The 23530-nt window shown below is 41.3% G+C and overlaps 1 long non-coding RNA gene across 1 annotated transcript; it reads left to right on the top strand.

Annotated features, from left to right (window-relative positions):
* Positions 1 to 16417: 16417 nt before the first annotated feature.
* On the top strand, positions 16418 to 22511 carry Gm46483. Its single transcript, XR_001781438.1, has 2 exons — positions 16418 to 16590; positions 22354 to 22511. It is a non-coding gene; the product is annotated as a predicted gene, 46483 (long non-coding RNA).
* Positions 22512 to 23530: the final 1019 nt, after the last annotated feature.

Here is a 23530-nt window from a genome sequence, read left to right as displayed (position 1 = left end):
TAAGTGATATAATACTGATTTTTTGATATTGATTTACATAAAATTCTTAACATCAAGTATAAAAACATTGTCTGAAAAATAGAGATGAGGTGGAGATTCTCTGAGTAAGAATTTAAATGGCCAATGTCAGAGTGGGAAGATGTCCACCAACAGGGACTCCAAAAAAGAATAATCATGAATTTTCATTTCATACTCATTCAAATGACAAAAAAAAAAAAAAAAAAAAATCTGTCAGTATAAACCATTGGCAAGGATGAAACAGAAATTCTCATGAAATGGACAAGTCAGGGAATGAGCAACAAACAAACAAACACAAAACGACAAATATCAAAGGATAAGCAATAAGATAAAATAAAATAAAACAAAAACTAGCCAACCAACAATAAAAACAAAACAACAGATGACAAAGAAGGAACCCCAGTGAGTTTAATAGACTCGTTAGTGACTATTCACAAACCAGAGGAAAAACTTGATGGAAACTGAAGGAGCCTCTGAAATGCCATCGGATCAGCTAGAGCAGAACTCCTTGCCTACACTTCGGTGACTTCTCCGCTGAGTCTATGACGCTGCCTGAGGAATCCACAGACTGATTCTGCGCAGTTTATCACGGGTGGGTCCTGCTTCAGTCAGCTTCTCATTCTCTCATTATCTCACAACTTCCTGTGTCTTCTGTGAGCCAGGGAGGAGTTTTCCGGAAGCTCTTTTCTGAGAAGTCAGCTCTTGCAAGTTCTCGGACTTGGGCAAACACGCCACTCCTATGCCTTGTATGTGAGTCCATTGCCATGGGCTTCGGAATCTCAGACCTTGGTAACTAGGCCTGGAACAGAAGCTGTCATGCCCCCAAGCTACCTAGTGTCAGTTTACAGTTCCTCAGACCTATGAACCTTATCATTCTTCCTTCTATGCCCAGGTAGAGAGAATGAACAAGAATCTAACTACTGTCCAGTCCGCCCTAACCCGTCTTGCTCCCACCCTGACCAGACACCTGGAGGACGTCTATCTCCCCGTGGCTCCCCTGGCTCATTTCACTCCTAACATGCCAGATGAACCTCGAGTGTTCTCTTTGCTCCCTAGCCACTATAGCGTCTGCTTCTGAGGCACTAGGACTTACTTAGATGAGATTAAACACAAGAGCAGCAAACAGCTTCTGAGACTCCTACGGTGCCTCTCTTTGGGCAGGACCCAGCCTTCTATTGTACAGTCCCTCACACTACAAGTGAAATAATTTTTCATTCTGTCCTAATGTCACCCAGAAATAGGAAACACCAAAGTGTTCCCACCATGGCCTGGGAAGCTGTCATTTGTGCTTTAAACGTGACTCGGATGATGATGGTTTAGTTAAACTTCAAAAACGATTTCATATTTTCAAATATATCTTTATAAGAAAATATACCGGGCGTGGTGGCGCACGCCTTTAATCCCAGCACTCGGGAGGCAGAGACAGGTGGATTTCTGAGTTCGAGGCCAGCCTGGTCTACAAAGTGAGTTCCAGGACAGCCAGGGCTGTACAGAGAAACCCTGTCTCAAAAAAACAAAAAACAAAACAAAACAAAACAAAACACAAAACAAAACAGAACAAAATAAATGTAGTTCTATTACATCTTAAGTACTGATTTGTTTTCCTTTTTGCATTCATCCTACCCATTTCTAATTCTACTAATTGTATTAGGAGCCCAACAGGGCAGAAATAGGCTTCACTTCAGAGGTCATTGTTTGACAGTGAAAACAGTCATTGGAATATTGAAATAGGCCCAAAAATTATTAGAAGCACCAAAGGGGACCATTGTAGCAATTCTAAATTTTCTGCAGATTTCCCCCTCGAAGGTTATAAATACCCTTAGAAAGCCATGCGAATTTTATCACAGCAGCTCAGGGGCAATGTTTACTTCTTTCTCAGCTGAGATATTTCTGTAAACAATAGGTCCTCCTGAGAAAGCCGGATTCCCAATGTGCTTGATAACAGTTTGCTGTTTGTCAAATTGGCAAGTTGGGCAGTGTTCTGCTTTTCTCTCTGACAGGAACTATTGCTTCCTTCCAGGAGAGTGAACCGATTTCAAAGCAAGACAGACAATGAACAAGGGGCTTCACCTACAGAACCTCATAGTGTCTGAGGTCTTTGAAACCTTTAATGTGTCTCCACATATTCCACAGATGAGCATCGATAGTTCAAATTTGCTTGATTAAAAGTAAGAATTGAGGACTGGGCTTCCCTTTGAAAAGATTGCCTGTACGGTTGGGGCTTAGGTATATGTTATTAGTTTCCTTCTGAAGGATATACAATTGATACTTAACTCAAAAGTATGGACAGATGATTATTAATGGTGATTTTAAAATCAAGACTCTAGCTTAGACACTTTCCAAAGCTGGGCTGTTTAATCTGAACAGATGCTTTCTGCAGGAGAGCCGCGAGACATCAATCCAACCTGTTCCTTTTTATGGTCCGTCCCATTATCTGTTCTCCCATAATTTGTATGCACATTTTTGCCTTCGATCTCTCAGCTCGAAAGTCCTCATTCAGACCGTGGCTGGAACAGACAAATCAGGAGGCTTCGGCACACAGGTGCCATTACCTATGATGCATTTGAATCCATGCAAATGTCAAGATGTAGCTGCAGAAAGGTTACCTCCCCACACTGCGGGGGGGAAAATCACTCTGCCAAGTGCCAAACTTTTATGTGCGCTGTCTTTTTCTTAGCCAGTGTGTGAGTGGGGGTGGGGGTGGAGTTGGGGGTGGGTGGAGGGGTCAATCAGGGAAACTGATCCCTAAATTGGTGTCTCCTGAAAAAAGGCAAACTTTATTCAGAAGGTTCAGACCTTCACCTATGGCCAGCATGGGCGGGTTTGTTTTGCGATGGTCCATCTTTGAAGATTAGGACTTTTATCTTGTGTCTGGTAAACAGTTTCAGTCTTAGAATGGACAGTCCTATGCTTGATGCACTCGGCTTGAAAGTCAAGGGCCCCATTTGTCTGGATTCTTCATAGATGTCTGGGATCTTTACCTCTTTTCAGACTCGGAAGACCTTATTTCGAATTATCCCACTCCAGAGGAAAACAGGTGAAGCAGAGGCCCTTTCAGGGGCTCTGCACACAGGGAGGCTGCAGTCTAGAGAGACTCCGAGGAAGTCTCTTTTGCTCCCGCTGCTTTCCGCTATTTTGTTCCGCTCACCAGTTGGGAGGAGAGGTGGGGACACACACGCTGGCTTTCTCTCCAAGGCGCAGCTGAGACCTTTAGGAAATCACTGCGGAGGCAGAAGCGGCAAGGCGCTATTTTTAGCTCCAAATTGATTCAGCTGCAGTCCCTGCTGCCTCTGACTTCATTGCCTCCCGGCCCACCCCTTGCTGTCCTCACTCCCAGCTTCAGCTTGACTTCCTGTGCCGCCCCTTTTTCCACCCCACCCCCCACCCTCCCCACCCCGTGCTGTTAGCTCCCTCCCTCCCTCTCCCTCCAGTCCCGGGCAAGGCTGGGCACGGGCTGGCTGCTAGTAAGTCCAGTTTATAGGGAAAGCTACAAGGACTGATAGTGCCTCAGGCTGTGACATCCCTCAGAGGCTGCAGCTGGCCAAGAGCAGAGCCTCTCCGGGTTCAGCCATCCTCGATTGTTCACCCCTACCCTTGCCCTTGGGACAGAGTTCCAAGAAGAAAGTTCTTCAGTTGCAATGCTGTGCTCCGGAACATCTGCCAAGTGTGTCCCATCTGGCCAAGGTCTACGCTTTCAAACATTATGCTAGGAAGAAAGGGCAGACACTGGGTGGCTTTTCTTCTTCCTCAGGATGTCTGTACAGATGAGCCTGGAAAGGGTCGCTTGCTGAGAGGAAGGGTGAGGAACAAGCAAGGCAGTACAGGCCACCTGCCTTTGTTTGCATGTGGGGTTAGCAGTGACCCCCTTCCTCTGACCCTGAAGGCCAGGGTAATTCCAAAGTCAAGTGGGGGCCTATTCATTTTCTATTTATGACTCCATTTTCTATGTCTAGTAAGTAAGGCAATGGCCCTCAGAAACCCTAGCTGCACTAACATACATTACGAGTAAAAATGTAGATGTCAAACGGGAAGAACATAAGAATGCTTATAAGCTAAGGATTAGATGGTTCCCAAGTCCTTTGTTAATTGTCCAACTAAGACCTCGATGGTGCACAGCCTGGGAAACTTGTGCACTCTGCTTGAGTGGAAAAGAGGCAGCCACTTCCACTCCCGTAATGTGTTAGAATCGAATCTGGCTCTGGCAGCACTAACAAATAGCTGAGCCATCCGTCCTCAGGAGGCCAATTAAACCTAAAGTAACAATGAACACAGAGAAAGGAAATTTATTCAGTGAGGCACACTGGGAAGAGGAACAAAGTCCATCTTCCAGGTCCTGTCATAGGGTGTAGGTTTAAATGGATGGTAGGATATATGCATGATTGGGCAGTCCAAGTCAATGTGTAGGCATGGCACCATTGACCCATCTGCACTACGGTTTGTCATCACTATGAAATCTCTCTCTCTCTCTCTGTGTCTCTCTCTCTCTGTCTCTCTCTCTGTCTCTCTCTCTGTCTCTCTCTCTGTCTCTCTCTCTGTCTCTCTCTCTGTCTCTCTCTCTCTCTGTCTCTCTCTCTCTCTGTCTCTCTCTCTCTCTGTCTCTCTCTCTCTCTGTCTCTCTCTCTCTCTGTCTCTCTCTCTGTCTCTCTCTGTGTCTCTCTCTGTCTCTCTCTGTTTCTCTCTCTGTCTCTCTCTCTCTGTCTCTCTCTCTCTGTCTCTCTCTCTCTGTGTCTCTCTCTCTCTGTCTCTCTCTCTCTGTCTCTCTCTCTCTGTCTCTCTCTCTCTGTCTCTCTCTCTCTGTCTCTCTCTCTCTGTCTCTCTCTCTCTGTGTCTCTCTCTCTCTGTCTCTCTCTGACTGTCCTGGAACTCACTTTGTAGACCAAGCTGGCCTTGAACTCAGAAATCTACCTGCCTCTGCCTCCCAAGTGCTGGGATTAAAGGCATGCGCCACCACCGCCCTCCTTGAAATCTCTTCTTGGAAGACAAGTTTCTCCTCCCAGCACCAGATTCCTGAGGAAACTCCCAGAGGCCATCATTTCAACAGCTGGTAACAAAAGAGAGATTCACACTTGTCTCTCCTTAGAATGTTTAAATGTCTGCCAATACAAAAGTGGTGGTAATCTCTCAGTAAAGACCTTTGAATAAAATAGCTGGTGTTCTAGGGATGCTGATGCAAATAGGACCCTCACTAGGAGTGTGTGCATCCCTAAGATTTATGTATTGAAACAGAATCATCACTACAAACAGTTAGGAGAGGTGGCCTTAGTAAGTAAGCAACGGACTCATGGCAGCAAAGCCTTCATGAATGGGATTAGCAGGGAAATGAGTTCATCATTTGTTTCTCTCTGCCCAAGTGAACACTCCATCTTTGTCCCCTCTTCAGGATGCATCATCAAGGAACCTCCTTAGAAGCAGAAAGAAAGTAGCAATCACAGAACCTTCTCATTCTTTTGACACAGGACACCAAACCTGTCCATTGCCTTGACCTTGGACTTCTAGCCTCTAGTACAGTAAGAAATAAACTCTGGTTGTTTATAATTCCCCAGTTTATGATATTTTGTTATAGCAAGACAAATGGACTAAGGTGCTACCAGATAGAGCATGTCTCTTAATAGAGAAGATAAGATATGAGCAAGCAAATGAAACATGGTAGGTAAGAAAACTAGGAGGATGTCCAAATAGGAGCACAAAGGTTGGTTTCAAGGATGAAATGATCTGTGTATTAGATAAGAACAAGTTGCTGGTTTTAGATGTAGAATGATAAAGGCATTAAGCATTCTAGGTCTCTGTTGGGCACGACTGCCATTTCTGGCCACTTGTATCCATTTATGATTAGACTTAAATCAACTAAACCAAATTTAAAACTCAGTTCCTTAGTCACTGTTGTCAAAACTCAATACTCAGTGGCAACTTGGGGCTAGCAGCTGCCATACTGGATGGCACAGGTTCATAACTGCAGAACATGCTAGTAGACAGATCCACTCTAGAGAGAGCATCCTGAAGAAGGGCACCATGCTAGCAGAACTTAGGAAACATTCAATAAACAAAAAACAAAGAAGCAACAACAAAAAACACTAAGTGAGGTGGGACCTCTGGTGCTGAGGAGAAATGAAAGAAAGTTGTTGAAATGAAGGGGCCAGAGGCTATAGATGACCAAATGTAAGCCTCAGACATGCCGTGTGACTTAGAGGTACTGGGCCACACTATACAGTCTGCAATAGGGAAAGGATGTGAGCAGAGCCGTGCATTCTGAAATAGAAATGTAAGTGTTTGGTATAACATAAATTTGAGGGCTTTTTAGTTTTCAGAATCCTCAGACACCTGTTGTTTTGCTTAATTCTCAGAACAAATATGAATGAGCATACCAGGTATGAAGAAAAGGTTTTTCCAAGAACATGACCAATGTTACTAGGAACATAGAATAATGCTGAAGAGAGCCACATAGAGAGAAACTAACAAAACCCTTATGCTATCTGTAAAAAGCAGCCTCCTCTTGTCATCACCCTGATGGCAAATTATCCTTCTTATTGTCAGGAGCTACTGATTGGTTGTATTTTCTTACTAAATTACAGTATTAATTACTTATAACCCCTAAGAGGTGGTAAAAGGTCCTGTGACACTGGCCTCAACTTGACATCAAGTAGCCAAAACTGAAACAACCTGGAACTAAATGAATAAATAAATAAATTCCATTGATCAACGTATCTTTCTCTGTATCAATACCATGCAGGTTTCACAATTGTTCTGTAGTAAAGCTTGAGGTCAGGGATGGTGATTCCCCCAGCTGTTCTTTTATTGTTAAGAACTGTTTTTGCTATTCGGGGTTTTTTGCCTTTCCAGATGAATTTGAGAATTGTTCTTTCCAAGTCTTTGAAGAATTGTGTTGGGATTTTGATGGGGATTTCACTGAATCTGTAGATTACCTTTGGTAGTTTGGCCATTTGTACTATCCATTAGCATGGGAAATCTCTCCATTTTCCGAGATCTTCTTCGATTTCTTTTTCGAGAGACTTGAAGTCATTGTCATATAGGTCTTACACTTGTTTGGTTAGAGTTGCCCCAAGATATTTTATATTATTTGTGGCTATTGTGAAGGGAGTTGGTTCCCTAATTCCTTTCTCAACGTGTTTATCAATTGGATAAAGGAAGGCTACTGATTTATTTGAGTTAATTTTATATCTGGCCACTTTACTGAAGTTGTTTATCAGCTGGAGAAGTCCTCTGGTATAATTTTTGGAGTCGCTTATGTATACTATGATATCATCTGCAAAAGTGATACCTTTATTTCTTCTTTGCCAATTCAAATCCCCTTGATCTCTTTTTGTTGTCTTATTGTTCTAGCTAGCACTTTGAGAACTATATTGACTCGATATGGGGAGAGTGGGCACCCTTGTCATGTCCCTGATTTAGTGGAATTGTTTCACGTATATTTCCATATATATTGGCTGTTGGTTTGTAATAAATTGCTTTTATTATATTTAGGTATGGGCCTTGAATTCCTGATCTCTCCAATACTTTTAACATGAAGGGGTATTCTATTTTGTCAAATGCTTTTTCTGCATCTAAGGAGATGATCATGTGATTTGTTTTCTTTGAGTTTGTTTATATAGTGAATTAAGTTAATGGATTTTCATACATTGAACCAACCTTGCATCCCTGGGATGAGGCCTCCTTGATCATGGTGAATGATGATTTTGATGTGTTCTTGGATTCCATTTTGCAACAATTTTATTGAGTATATTTGCATCAATATTCATGAACAAGATTGGTCTGAAGTTATCTTTTTTGATTGGGTCCTTGTGTGGTTTAGTTATCAGAGTGACTGGCTTCATAGAATGAATTAGGTAGTGTTCCTCTGTTTCTATTTTATGGAATAGTTTAAGGAATATTGGTATCAGGTCTTCTTTGAAGGTCTGATATAATTCTACATGAAATCCATCTGGCCCTGGGCTTTTTTTATTTGGGAAGTTTTTAATGACTTATTCTATTTCCTTGTAGTATATGGGTCTGTTTAGACAGTTTACCTGTTCTGGATTTAACTTTGGTGTGTAGCATCTGTCTAGAAAACTACCCATTTCATCTAGATTTTTCAGATTTGTTGCGTATAGGCTTTTATAGTAGGATCTGATGGGTTTTTGTTTGTTTGTTTGTTTGTTTGTTTGTTTTGTTTTTTTTTATTTCTTCTGTTTCTGTTGTTATGTCTCCCTTTTTATTCCTGATTTGTACATTTGGATACTACCTCTTGGCCCTTTAGTTAGTTTGTCTATGGGTTTATCTATCTTGTTGATTCTTTCAAAGAAACAGCTTTTGGTTTTGTTGATTATTTGTATAGTTCTCCCTGTTTCTATTTGTTTGATTTCAGCCTTGAGTTTGATATTTCCTGCAATCTACTCTTGGGTGAGTTTGCTTTTTTGTTGTTCTAGAGCTCTCCTGTGTGCTGTTAAGTGGTTAGTGTAATATCTCTCCAGTTTCTTTACCAGGGCAGTTAGTACTATGAATTTTCCTCTTAGCACTGCTTTCGTTGTGTCCCATAAGTCTGGGTATGATATGTCAGCATTTTCATTAAATTCAGTAAGTCTTTAATTTCTTTTTTTATTTCTTCCCCAACCAACTTATCATTGAGAAGAGAGTTGTTCAGTTTTCACATGTATGTGGAATTTCTGTAGTTTTTCCTGTTATTGAAGACCAGCCTTAGGCCATGATGATCTGATAGGATGCACAGGATTATTTCAATCTTCTTGTATCAGTTTAGGGTTGTTTTATGACCAATATTATGGTCAGTTTTGGAGAAGGTACTATGAGGTGCTGAAAAGAAGGTATATTCTTTTGTTTTAGGGTGAAATGTCCTGTAATTATGTGCTAAATTCATTTGGTTAATAACTTCTCTTAGTTTCACTGTGTCTCTGTTTAGTTTCTGTTTCAATAACCTGTCCATCGGTGAGAGTGGGGTGTTGAAGTCTTCTACTATTATTTTGTGGAGTTTAATGTCTGTTTTGAGCTTTAGTAAAGTTTCTTTTATGAATGTGGGAGCCCTTGCATTTGGGGCATAGATGTTCATAATTGAGGCTTTCTCTTAGTGGATTTTCCCTTTGATGAATATGAAGTATCCTTCCTCATCATGCTTGATAACTTTTGATTGAAAGTCTATTTTATTGGATATAACATGACAACTCCAGCTTGTTCCCTGGAACCATCTGCTTGGAAGACCTTTTCTCATCCTTTTACACTGAGGTAGTGTTTGTCTTTGTTGCTTAGGAATGTTTCTTTTATGCAGCAAAATGCTAGATCTTGTTTGCGTATCCAGTCTGTTAGCTTATGTCTTTTTACAGGTGAGTTGAGTCCATTAATATTGAGAGATATTAAAGACAGATGACAGTTCCTGGTATGTTTGCTTTTGTAGGTGGCTTTGTGTGCTTATGGTTCTCCCCTTTTGGCTTTGTTGTGAGATGTTTAATGTCTTGTCTTTTCTTTGGTGTAGGTACCTTCCTTGTGTTGGAGATTTCCTTCTAGAATCCTCTGTAGGGCTGGATTGGTAGATAGATACTGTTTGAATTTGGTTTTGTCCTGGAATATTTTGTTTCCTCCATCTATGTTAATTGAGAGTTTTGCTGGGTATAGTAGCCTGGGCTGGCATTTGTGTTCTCTTAGAGTCTGCGTGACCTCTAACCAGGCTCTTCTGGCTTTTAATTCTTTTTTTTATTTTTTTTTATTTTTTTTTCCATTTTTTATTAGGTATTTAACTCATTTACATTTCCAATGCTATACCAAAAGTCCCCCATATCCACCCACCCCCACTCCCCTGCCCACCCACTCCCCCTTTTTGGCCCTGGTATTCCCCTGTACTGGGGCATATAAAGTTTGCAAGTCCAATGGGCCTCTCTTTCCAGTGATGGCCGACTAGGCCATCTTTTGATATATATGCAGCTAGAGTCAAGAGCTCCGGGGTATTGGTTAGCTCATAATGTTGTTCCACCTATAGGGTTGCAGATCCCTTTAGCTCCTTGGCTACTTTCTCTAGCTCCTCCATTGGGAGCCCTATGATCCATCCATTAGCTGACTGTGAGCATCCACTTCTGTGTTTGCTGGGCCCCGGCATAGTCTCACAAGAGACAGCTACATCTGCGTCCTTTCAATAAAATCTTGCTAGTGTATGCCATGGTGTCAGCGTTTGGATGCTGATTATGGGGTGGATCCCTGGATATGGCAGTCTCTACATGGTCCATCCTTTCATCTCAGCTCCAAACTCCGTCTCTGTAACTCCTTCCATGGGTGTTTTGTTCCCAAATCTAAGGAGGGGCATAGTGTCCACACTTCAGTCTTCATTCTCCTTGAGTTTCATGTGTTTAGCAAATTATATCTTATATCTTGGGTATCCTAGGTTTGGGGCTAATATCCACTTATCAGTGAATACATATTGTGTGAGTTTCTTTGTGAATGTGTTACCTCACTCAGGATGATGCCCTCCAGGTCCATCCATTTGGCTAGGAATTTCATAAATTCATTCTTTTTAATAGCTGAGTAGTACTCCATTGTGTAGATGTACCACATTTTCTGTATCCATTCCTCTGTTGAGGGGCATCTAGGTTCTTTCCAGCTTCTGGCTATTATAAATAAGGCTGCTATGAACATAGTGGAGCATGTGTCCTTCTTACCTGTTGGGGCATCTTCTGGATATATGCCCAGGAGAGGTATTGCTGGATCCTCCGGTAGTACTATGTCCAGTTTTCTGAGGAACCGCCAGACTGATTTCCAGAGTGGCTGTACAAGCCTGCACTCCCACCAACAATGGAGGAGTGTTCCTCTTTCTCCACATCCTCGCCAGCATCTGCTGTCACCTGAATTTTTGATCTTAGCCATTCTGACTGGTGTGAGGTGGAATCTCAGGGTTGTTTTGATTTGCATTTCCCTGATGATTAAGGATGTTGAACATTTTTTCAAGTGCTTCTCTGCCATTCGGTATTCCTCAGGTGAGAATTCTTTGTTCAGTTCTGAGCCCCATTTTTTAATGGGGTTATTTGATTTTCTGAAGTCCACCTTCTTGAGTTCTTTATATATGTTGGATATTAGTCTCCTATCTGATTTAGGATAGGTAAAGATCCTTTCCCAATCTGTTGGTGGTCTTTTTGTCTTATTGACGGTGTCTTTTGCCTTGCAGAAACTTTGGAGTTTCATTAGGTCCCATTTGTCGATTCTCGATCTTACAGCACAAGCCATTGCTGTTCTGTTCAGGAATTTTTCCCCTGTGCCCATATCTTCAAGGCTTTTCCCCACTTTCTCCTCTATAAGTTTCAGTGTCTCTGGTTTTATGTGAAGTTCCTTGATCCACTTAGATTTGACCTTAGTACAAGGAGATAAGTATGGATCGATTCGCATTCTTCTACATGATAACAACCAGTTGTGCCAGCACCAATTGTTGAAAATGCTGTCTTTCTTCCACTGGATGGTTTTAGCTCCCTTGTCGAAGATCAAGTGACCATAGGTGTGTGGGTTCATTTCTGGATCTTCAATTCTATTCCATTGGTCTACTTGTCTGTCTCTATACCAGTACCATGCAGTTTTTATTACAATTGCTCTGTAGTAAAGCTTTAGGTCTGGCATGGTGATTCCGCCAGAAGTTCTTTTATCCTTGGGAAGACTTTTTGCTATCCTAGGTTTTTTGTTATTCCAGACAAATTTGCAAATTGCTCCTTCCAATTCGTTGAAGAATTGAGTTGGAATTTTGATGGGGATTGCATTGAATCTGTAGATTGCTTTTGGCAAGATAGCCATTTTTACAATGTTGATCCTGCCAATCCATGAGCATGGGAGATCTTTCCATCTTCTGAGATCTTCTTTAATTTCTTTCTTCAGAGATTTGAAGTTTTTATCATACAGATCTTTCACCTCCTTAGTTAGAGTCACGCCAAGATATTTTATATTATTTGTGACTATTGAGAAGGGTGTTGTTTCCCTAATTTCTTTCTCAGCCTGTTTATTCTTTGTATAGAGAAAGGCCATTGACTTGTTTGAGTTTATTTTATATCCAGCTACTTCACCGAAGCTGTTTATCAGGTTTAGGAGTTCTCTGGTAGAATTTTTAGGGTCACTTATATATACTATCATATCATCTGCAAAAAGTGATATTTTGACTTCCTCTTTTCCAATTTGTATCCCCTTGATCTCCTTTTGTTGTCGAATTGCTCTGGCTAATACTTCAAGTACTATGTTGAAAAGGTAGGGAGAAAGTGGGCAGCCTTGTCTAGTCCCTGATTTTAGTGGGATTGCTTCCAGCTTCTCTCCATTTACTTTGATGTTGGCTACTGGTTTGCTGTAGATTGCTTTTATCATGTTTAGGTATGGGCCTTGAATTCCTGATCTTTCCAAAACTTTTATCATGAATGGGTGTTGGATCTTGTCAAATGCTTTTTCTGCATCTAACGAGATGATCATGTGGTTTTTGTCTTTGAGTTTGTTTATATAATGGATTACATTGATGGATTTTCGTATATTAAACCATCCCTGCATCCCTGGAATAAAACCTACTTGGTCAGGATGGATGATTGCTTTAATGTGTTCTTGGATTCGGTTAGCGAGAATTTTATTGAGGATTTTTGCATCGATATTCATAAGAGAAATTGGTCTGAAGTTCTCTATCTTTGTTGGATCTTTCTGTGGTTTAGGTATCAGAGTAATAGTGGCTTCATAAAATGAGTTGGGTAGAGTACCTTCTACTTCTATTTTGTGAAATAGTTTGTGCAGAATTGGAATTAGATCTTCTTTGAAGGTCTGATAGAACTCTGCACTAAACCCATCTGGTTCTGGGCTTTTTTTGGTTGGGAGACTATTAATAACTGCTTCTATTTCTTTAGGTGATATGGGACTGTTTAGATGGTCAACTTGATCCTGATTCAACTTTGGTACCTGGTATCTGTCCAGAAATTTGTCCATTTCGTCCAGGTTTTCCAGTTTTGTTGAGTATAGCCTTTTGTAGAAGGATCTGATGGTGTTTTGGATTTCTTCAGGATCTGTTGTTATGTCTCCCTTTTCATTTCTGATTTTGTTAATTAGGATTTTGTCCCTGTGCCCTTTAGTGAGTCTAGCTAAGGGTTTATCTATCTTGTTGATTTTCTCAAAGAACCAAATCCTCGTTTGGTTAATTCTTTGAATAGTTCTTCTTGTTTCCACTTGGTTGATTTCACCCCTGAGTTTGATTATTTCCTGCCGTCTACTCCTCTTGGGTGAATTTGCTTCCTTTTTTTCTAGGGCTTTTAGATGTGTTGTCAAGCTGCTAGTATGTGCTGTCTCCCGTTTCTTCTTGGAGGCACTCAGCGCTATGAGTTTCCCTCTTAGAAATGCTTTCATTGTGTCCCATAGGTTTGGGTACGTTGTGGCTTCATTTTCATTAAACTCTAAAAAGTCTTTAATTTCTTTCTTTATTCCTTCCTTGACCAAGGTATCATTGAGAAGAGTGTTATTCAGTTTCCACGTGAATGTTGGCTTTCCATTATTTATGTTGTTATTGAAGATCAGTCTTAGGCCATGGTGGTCTGATAGGATACATGGGACAATTTCAATATTTTTGTATCTATTGAGGCCTGTTTTGTGACCAATTATATGGTCAATTTTGGAGAAGGTCCCGTGAGGTGCTGAGAAGAAGGTATATCCTTTTGTTTTAGGATAAAATGTTCTGTAGATATCTGTCAGGTCCATTTGTTTCATAACTTCTGTTAGTTTCACTGTGTCCCTGTTTAGTTTCTGTTTCCACGATCTGTCCTTTGAAGAAAGTGGTGTGTTGAGGTCTCCCACTATTATTGTGTGAGGTGCAATGTATGCTTTGAGCTTTACTAAAGTGTCTCTAATGAATGTGGCTGCCCTTGCATTTGGTGCGTAGATATTCAGAATTGAGAGTTCCTCTTGGAGGATTTTACCTTTGATGAGTATGAAGTGTCCCTCCTTGTCTTTTTTGATAACTTTGGGTTGGAAGTCGATTTTATCCGATATTAAAATGGCTACTCCAGCTTGTTTCTTCAGTCCATTTGCTTGGAAAATTGTTTTCCAGCCTTTCACTCTGAGGTAGTGTCTGTCTTTTTCCCTGAGATGGGTTTCCTGTAAGCAGCAGAATGTTGGGTCCTGTTTGTGTAGCCAGTCTGTTAGTCTATGTCTTTTTATTGGGGAATTGAGTCCATTGATATTAAGAGATATTAAGGAAAAGTAATTGTTGCTCCCTTTTATTTTTGTTGTTAGAGTTGGCATTCTGTTCTTGTGGCTGTCTTCTTTTTGGTTTGTTGAATGATTACTTTCTTGGTTGTTCTAGGGCGTGATTTCCGTCCTTGTATTGCTTCTTTTCTGTTATTATCCTTTGAAGGGCTGGATTCGTGGAAAGATATTGTGTGAACTTGGTTTTGTCGTGGAATACTTTGGTTTCTCCATCTATGGTAATTGAGAGTTTGGCCGGGTATAGTAGCCTGGGCTGGCATTTGTGTTCTCTTAGTGTCTGTATAACATCTGTCCAGGCTCTTCTGGCTTTCATAGTCTCTGGTGAAAAGTCTGGTGTAATTCTGATAGGCCTTCCTTTATATGTTACTTGACCTTTCTCCCTTACTGCTTTTAATATTCTATCTTTATTTAGTGCATTTGTTGTTCTGATTATTATGTGTCGGGAGGAATTTCTTTTCTGGTCCAGTCTATTTGGAGTTCTGTATGCTTCTTGTATGATCATGGGCATCTCTTTTTTTATGTTTGGGAAGTTTTCTTCTATTATTTTGTTGAAGATATTAGCTGGCCCTTTAAGTTGAAAATCTTCATTCTCATCAATTCCTATTATCCGTAGGTTTGGTCTTCTCATTGTGTCCTGGATTACCTGGATGTTTTGAGTTAGGATCCTTTTGCATTTTGTATTTTCTTTGACTGTTGTGTCGATGTTCTCTATGGAATCTTCTGCACCTGAGATTCTCTCTTCCATTTCTTGTATTCTGTTGCTGATGCTCGCATCTATGGTTCCAGATCTCTTTCCTAGGGTTTCTATCTCCAGCGTTGCCTCGCTTTGGGTTTTCTTTATTGTGTCTACTTCCCCTTTTAGTTCTAGTATGGTTTTGTTCATTTCCATCACCTGTTTGGCTGTGTTTTCCTGCTTTTCTTTAAGAGCCTGTAACTCTTTAGCAGTGCTCTCCTGTAAATCTTTAAGTGACTTATGAAAGTCCTTCTTGATGTCCTCTATCATCATCATGAGAAATGTTTTTAAATCTGGGTCTAGATTTTCGGTTGTGTTGGGGTGCCCAGGACTAGGTGGGGTGGGAGTGCTGCGTTCTGATGATGGTGAGTGGTCTTGATTTCTGTTAGTAGGATTCTTACGTTTGCCTTTCGCCATCTGGTAATCTCTGAAGCTAGCTGTTTTAGTTGTCACTGTTAAGAGCTTGTTCTTCAGGTGACTCTGTTAGCCTCTATGAGCAGACCTGGAGGGTAGCACTCTCCTTAGTTTCAGTGGGCAGAGTATTCTCTGCAGGCAAGCTCTCTTCTTGCAAGGCAGGTACCCAGATATCTGGTGTTCGAACCAGACTCCTGGCAGAAGTTGTGTTCCACTCACTAGAGGTCTTAGGATCACGTGTGGAATCCTGTGTGGGCCCTTGCGGGTGTCAGGCGACTCAGCTGGCAAGGTAGCCGGGGCTCGAGTGGAGTGGAAGGGGTTTGTGCCCCAGATCAAGCCCGGGTAGCCTGCTTCCCTATGTACCGCAGTCTCAAGTTCCGCACGATTGGATTGGGGCAGGCACTGTGGTCCACTCACCAGAGGTCTTAGGGTCCTGTGGGGAGTCCCGTGTGGACCCTTGCGGGTGTTGGGCAAGACTCTGCTGGCAAGGTAGCCCGGGGCTCGAGTCTCGAGTCGAGCGGAAGGGACTTGTGCCCCAGATCAGGCCCGGGTAGCCTGCTTCCCTATGTACCGCAGTCTCAAGTTCCGCGCGATTGGATTGGGGCAGGCACTGTGATCCACTCACCAGAGGTCTTAGGGTCCCGTGGGGAGTCCCGTGTGGGCCCTTGCGGGTGTTGGGCAAGACTCTGCTGGCAAGGTAGCCCGGGGCTCGAGTCTCGAGTCGAGCGGAAGGGACTTGTGCCCCAGATCAGGCCCGGGTAGCCTGCTTCCCTATGTACCGCAGTCTCAAGTTCCGCGCGATTGGATTGGGGCAGGCACTGTGATCCACTCACCAGAGGTCTTAGGCTCCCGTGGGGAGTCCTGTGTGGACCCTTGCGGGTGTTGGGCAAGACTCTGCTGGCAAGGTAGCCCGGGGCTCGAGTCACGAGTCGACCTGGCTTTTAATTCTGATAGGTCTACCTTTGTATGTTACTAGACCCTTTTCCCTTGCAATTTTAATATTCTTTTTTTGTTCTGTGTGTGTGTGTGTTTTTTCTACTCCACCCAGTGTTGTCTCAGGCTGTGTGAATCATGTCTGCTTGGTTTTATCACACCCAGCAACAGGCCACATCAGCACTAACTGGAGGAAAAAGCAGGCACCAGTTCAACACTGAAAGAAGCTCGACTGGGAGAGCCTCTAACTAACAGCAGACCCTGCACCTGCTGGAAGGCAGTGCTAAAATCCCACTATGGTAAGAACTCTTCTGGTAAGAAAGCTTCATGCAGACCCTCAAATTTGACTTCTTGGGTAACTTTCAACTTGATATTAAGAGGTACAGTTTTCATTTGGACTTCCAAGCACTTTGGAATCCTCTCCGAGTCTCTGCATTCTGTATGAGACTCTGGTACAGTTGCCTAAGCTCGGCAATTCAGTTTTCTCATCTATAAATTCATGATAGTAATTAAATATATTACAAAAAATCTTCAAATGATTCCCTGAGAGAGACTCAGAAACCGTATTGTGAGTTCCCATAGATAGAATTAAATGTTCCCAAAGATGGATTTTTAAAAAAAATGTATATGAGTAGGCAGAGGAAATCTTCAGGTTGTCAGTGAAGTTATGATGCACACTCATCCCATACTAAATAAAGTCTCAGATATTGTGGCCTAAGAATTGTAATGTCTTTCCTGGACAAAAAGAAAAGGAAAAGAAAAAAGAAATTTTTTTCCCATTTTCTTGATGAGAGACTGTAAATTCCCAGACAAAAAACAGGATTTTTCGTCCATCAGTCAAGTCATGAATATAAACACAAGCTAAGGCAAGGCCCTAAGAGGCTGGTATCAGCTTAGTGATGTGGAGGCCCCAATCCAGAGGAATGGCAAAGCCTGCTACTGATGCAAATTCCTAGCTGCAGGCCGCAGCTCTGTCCCCTTCTGTTTTTAATCCTTCTCTGATTCCAGACCAGGTAAGTGGAGCACCATATGTTATTGTATACTTTCCCTACGGATTCTGGACTTACATGAGCTGCTGTGATATATAGCATATATATAGAGTTTCTCTTCCAGGAGACAGATTGGTCACAATGTGAAATGTTCATAAGTTGTCACTGAAGCAGCATTTTGTACTCAATCTCTTCCCTGAGAGAAGTCTTTCTTCTAATATCCACCAGTTCCCAATCTCTTAAGTAACAAAGTAAATTAAAACAAAACAAAACAAAACAAAACCATTCACACCAAATCAAGACAACTGGTTTAAAAAAACAAAACAACAGGAAAAACCCTATTCCTGAAACAACTGTTGAATAAAACTTGAAGTAGATTCCTTTCAAGGAGGAATAAGTAGCCATTCCCCTCCCCCTGACCTTGCCTTGCAGAAACTCATCACTTCTGCCCAATCCTTACTTAGCAATCCTAAAAAACATGGAAGCTACACTCATCTTCCAGAAGCAGCTGTGGACATAGGATGCATTTTGTCTAACATCTTTCACCACAGCACAGGACTCTCTAGGTACTTCTAAGTCTCTGGCCATAGAAGTCTTTTTCAAGTAGAGACTGGGTGGTCACTGGAGTAACATGCCTATCAAGCAGAATTGGATTTACAGGAAACAAATGCTTCTATAGGGTATTTCAGGGGCTGAAGGGGGCGGAGGTTGAGATTGCCGTTGAGCATAATTATGCTTTGAGCATTTTCCTGCTGTTTTTCAGTGCACTGCCTTTCTATTCTCAGGAGTGTCTCAGTCTGAAGTGTACTAATGAAGGAAGGCCACCTTGCCTGGGGCAACAGAAATCTGGCTCGGACTGAGCTGAAAGTTAAAGTCAAGCAATTCATCATAGGCTGGGTCTGTCTCCCTTCTAGTCCCTGCAGAGACCACCTGGGAGGGTACATTCCATAGCTTTTACCACCAGGGCCTCTGAATGGCACTATTAACACCTGGCAAGACTAGGAAAAGTAGTGCTTGTTTCATACAAGGAGAGTTGTTCATCTGTCGACCAGGAACTTGAAATCTGTTCAGAATGAGATAGAAGAAAGTCAGAAAATGGCAATGAAGTGTATTGGGACCTGAGTGTTTGAGCTCCAGTCTTGATGCTAACTGGTGAACACCTACACAGGCCTGATTTGAAAACAGTACCTTAAAAAGAAATGAACTGGTTTCTGCGTAGCTTACTGGCCAGCATGATTTGACTATGAAACAAGTCAAGGAGTGTTCCTCTTAACTTCTCAGTATATTTCTCCATTGCCAATGCCAATGGCAATTTCAAAACAGCAAACATCACCAGTGCTCTCACTTCCTCTCACAGAAAAGAGCTGTGTTTTTGCCTAGAGCAGCAGCTGAGATCACTCTTAAGCCCTGATGGTTGTCACATAGATAAGACACGGCACAAGCACGACAGCATCAATAACCCAAGCCTATTGTTCTAATGGGGGGACTTGTGTGACACACATTCTGGACTTCTGCTGGGCTCTGCATATGCAGAACTGCCTACTTTGACATTTAGCATGGTTCAATCTAGGGATATAAAACATGATATATGAAGATTTCATAACTATTGTGCTTTCCATGATTTAAGTACTAGTTTCTTTTTGTGTATACATGTATATATGCAGGTGCGTGTATGTTGTGTTCATCAATCTTAACACTGGGTACTGTTCCTCAGATTCCACCCACTTTTACTTTTGAGACACAGCATTTCACTGTCCATGAACTAACCAGTTAGGTGAGACAGGAATTCCAGAAAGCTGGAGATCTGTCTGTCTCTGCCTTCCCAGTGTTGGAATTGCAAGTGTGAATCACCACAATGGCTTTTCTTACATGAATTCTAAGGATTAAACACAGCTCCTCGTGAACATAAGGCAAACACTTTACCAACAGAACTATGTCCCTAACGCCAGAGACTATTTTCATTCTCCCAAACAATAAAAGTATAAACATTCAAGAGTCATGAAAAGAGTTAAAAGTTCTTGATCCTTAATATCTTATTTTGTAGATGATAGTGCGTGCAGAAAGCCTTTTTCTATAAGAATTTCTACAAATAGTTTCTATAAGAATTTCCAAAAGAATTAACTAGACTGGGCAAAATAATGTGTGTATTTGTCAACCGGTGTTTGGCTTTGCAGGTGTTTGGAAGCATGTTTTCACTTCCTTTCAAAGTGTGAAAGACATGGCTTGACTCCACTAAGGAAATCATGTACTGGGCAAAGCAGATATTTCTACAAAGAAAGTCTGTGAATAATGGAGAAGAGTCATCTACAGGCCATTTGAACATTACAGGAGATCCTCCCTTATAAAGAATAAACAGCTTAGTCTTTTGTAACAAGCTCAGCCGTGGGAAGGTTTGTGTTCTATGAAGAAAGATGGTGTGGTGTCTTAGTTGCTTTTCTGCTATTCTGACAAAGAACCATAACCAAGGCTAATTATTAAAGAAAGCACCTTATAGGGCTCACAGTTCTAGCGGGTAGTAGAATACATAACCATCATGGTGGGGAACATGGCAGAAGGCAGGCAAGCAGGCATGGTGCTGAAGTAGTAGCTGAGAGCTTCCATATAAGCCTGAAGCAGACAAATGGTAGGGGAGGGTTAGTTAACTGGAAATGGCATGGGCCTTACAAACTTCAAATCCCACCTCTAGTAACAAATCTCCAACAGGGCCACGCCTCCAAATCCTTCCCAAACAGTTCCATGCATTCTACTCTATGAGCATATGAGAGCCATGATATTGGTGAACTCTTTATAACTGAAGCAGAACTGCTAAACACTGAAATTGATACTTTGTCAAATTGTAGTTAAAATTTGTCAAATATGTTAGTATATTAACATTAATATCTGTACCATTTACTAATATAGCCATCAGCCCCCATGGTGAAGTGATGGATCCAGGCTGATAATGTTGATCCAAATTAATAATGATAATAATAATAACAATAATACTAAAGAAGGGCACAGAGGAACAGAAGTGTAACTTGGACTACCAGGCACCTATGATGCAAGACCATTCAGAGGACTTTTGACATTCTGGAAACCTGAACACGGAAATATCAGTGTCACTATTTAAAGATGGAAACTGTAATTTAATTTGCCAAGTGTTAGCTGTGATGCAATTGAATGACAAACAGGACTTGAGGGTGCCTAATGTTAACGCCTGAACTTCCACTAGCCCCAATTTTGTGGATTCCATGTTTATATCCCTCTTATGTTTAAACTAACTATAAGTAAAAGGTCATGTGAGTTGGACCTGGCAGAGCAAGTCTGTTATCTCAGCAGTCATGAGCCAGAGGCACACGGCACCTATGTTCATGTCAGTCTGGGCTACAGAGCAAATCCTGTCTCAGAAAAGAAGACAAAACAACCATGGAGTTTATTCTATGTGATATTTGTATTTGCTGTCCATGAGATATGCTGTTGCCTTGTGAGAATTCCACATAAAAAAATGTCACCTTCATTTATTCCTAAAGATAGGAAGCAAATCCAAGAGATCTCTGTGGAGTGTTATCCAGATGACCAGGTCAAGAGAAACAACAAGTATATATGGTTCTCTCAACAACTGATACATCTAAGAGGTTAAAATGAAAATAAGTAATCAAATACCATGCAAGGCAACATAGTGGTTAAAAATGTTGGGTTGTATCTTCACCTGGACCTTTGACTTTCTTCCTGAAATATAAACTTGTTAAAGGAAAAATCATGCATAGCTTCAAGGGGAAACCAGGTGCACACTGAGCTGAGCCTGCAAATACACCCCTACCCTACTCCATCCCCACACCCTCTATCTGCTCTCTTCATTGAGGGGAAATCTGAAGAGCTTCTGTTGCTTGAATATCTTGAATATCATTGTTGTAAGCTATAAATATCCACAGACTTTTAAAAGACTTGCCCCAAATCAGTACATGCTGGAAATTTATTGGTAACTAAGACATGGTTCTTGCCATCAAAGATGAGCAGTCAACACAACAAAATCCACTGTTGTAATAAGTAATGACTGGCCTTGGTCCCTTGTCACTTGTCTATCATGCCCTGCAGGTATTGTAATGTAACCCTTTTGGGCTTAGCTCTGCTTTGGTCCTCATCTTGATGTTTACCTAGAAGAGGGGTCTGTTTTCTTAAATACTAAAACTCTCCAGGCAGGCATATTAGAGCAAACCTTTAATCTTAGCACTCTGAATTCAAGAACAGCCTGGTCTACAGAGAAAGTTCTAGAACAGCCAGGGCTAGACAGAGAAATCCTATTCTGAATAAATGGATAAATAAATAAATAAATAAATAAATAAATAAATAAATAAATAAATAAATTCAGATTGTATTTTACATTTATGGGCCAAAAGAAAAATACTATAGCAATTTCAAGTGTTCTGAATATGTATCATGCAGGAGAAGAAGAGAGCTACCCCTAGTCTGGGTGAGGAGGATTCCCTACATTACCAAGCACTCTCTCAAGGTGTAGTCTAGAATGCACACAGGCATGCCTTTCCTCTTTCCTTCTCCTAAGTCATCTACCAGACTTTCATGTGAATGCTGCGAAGAGCATCCTCTCTATCTGCTACCAGAGTTCCATCGGACCACACTCATCATGTAAAATATTCTACACTATATGCATAGCAATTACAATGCTAGGATAACATTCATTATGAAACCTGAGAAATAAACATATACACACACACACACTACACAGAGTACACACATGTAATCACATTTTATCTGAAACAGAGCCTGAGAACAAGGATGAAAAGCAGCAAGAAGCAAGGGAGCATATCTACAAGCCACAGAAATAAACGACTAGGTTTCTGATACAACTATAATCTAAAACAGTAGTCAGGGCCTCTCTTCTAAATCTGTGGGTGTGGTTTCTGGTTTTTCCTTTTAGAAGTATTACAATTCAGCAGAGTCAGCCTTCCTATGCTCTCCAGAATAATGCAGTGATTAAGATGCCATGGACAGGCCTGGATGGTACAGCTATTTGATGATTCAGGAAGAGGACCAGTTTTCTGAAGCTCACTCCCCATTCTTTTCTCTTCCTTCTAGAATCAGATTGCTGGGACTCATTTCCTGCCCTCTCCACTACTCAACTGTGTGACCAAGCAAATTTCGATGCCTGCTTCTGTCGAGCCTGGATAACACTAGTACCTATTTTATAAATTGCTACCAGGATGAAGTGAGTTAATAAACATGGCATGCCAGAACAGTTCTGCCAAATAAAAATACATCAGAGCCATCATCTTCATGACATCATCAGTTTCCCTTCCAGCAGTCTTGCTCATTTGGAAGTACATTGCTACCACTGTCCTATATATATTCATCTCCATCCCTACTCTTCTGAATCTAATATCCTAAGTATCTTTCCTGAGCAAGCATCACCAAGGGCACTTGATTATTTTTTTTAAGATAAGATTTTCTTCCTTTCTCTCATATAGTTTTTCTTTGGATCTCTCCAGTCTTTTAGGCTTTAATACCATACTTATGTGAACATTTTTTTTACTCATCTCTATCTGTGTGTTCTATGCCAATATCAAGACTCGCTCATCTGCTATTGACTGTAGATGGAAGACAGAAATCTCAAAAACATTTGCATAAAATTAACTAACAGCTGTGTTATTATATACACCCCAGCTTCCCTATAGAAGCTCTTGCTGTCCTACACAGAAGCTTCCAACTGACAGATAGTCTGTCTTCCATGGCTGTGCAATTCATGGCCACAAACTTACTTCCCTTCCACCTTAGAGAGTCAAAAAACAACAACTCATTTTCCATGAATTTTCTCAAAAATGATGGATCTTTAATGAGGATTATGTAATGTAATTCACTGACAGTCTTAGTAGTACTCTAAAAATCATATGTCCACTATCACATATTCCACTGAAAGAAAATAAGCCCTGGCCTTCATAGTTCCGGTTTTATCTTTATGTGTATCTGTATTTTTGTCTGAATGTATGTCTATGTACTACTTACATGTCTAGTACCCAGACAGGACAGATGAGTTTCTGATTCCATGGAATGGGAGTTATAGAAGATTAGGAATACTAGCAATCAAACCTGGGTTCCCTGGAAGAGTATTTAATTATCTTAAACCCTTCCTTTGTATTTTAGTTAATCATTCATAGAGTTAAAGTGATCAGGCTGGTCATACAGCTTAGTGTTAGAGAAATCCCAGAACTCAGGGGGCTCCATCTGACCACACTCCAGTTTTGAGCACACCCCTCCA

Source organism: Mus musculus, chromosome 14 (genome assembly GCF_000001635.26).
Source record: "Mus musculus strain C57BL/6J chromosome 14, GRCm38.p6 C57BL/6J".
NCBI classification, from domain to species: Eukaryota; Metazoa; Chordata; class Mammalia; order Rodentia; family Muridae; genus Mus; species Mus musculus.
The sequence above is the reverse complement of the archived record's forward strand: the minus strand, read 5'-3'. Positions and strand labels throughout refer to the sequence as shown.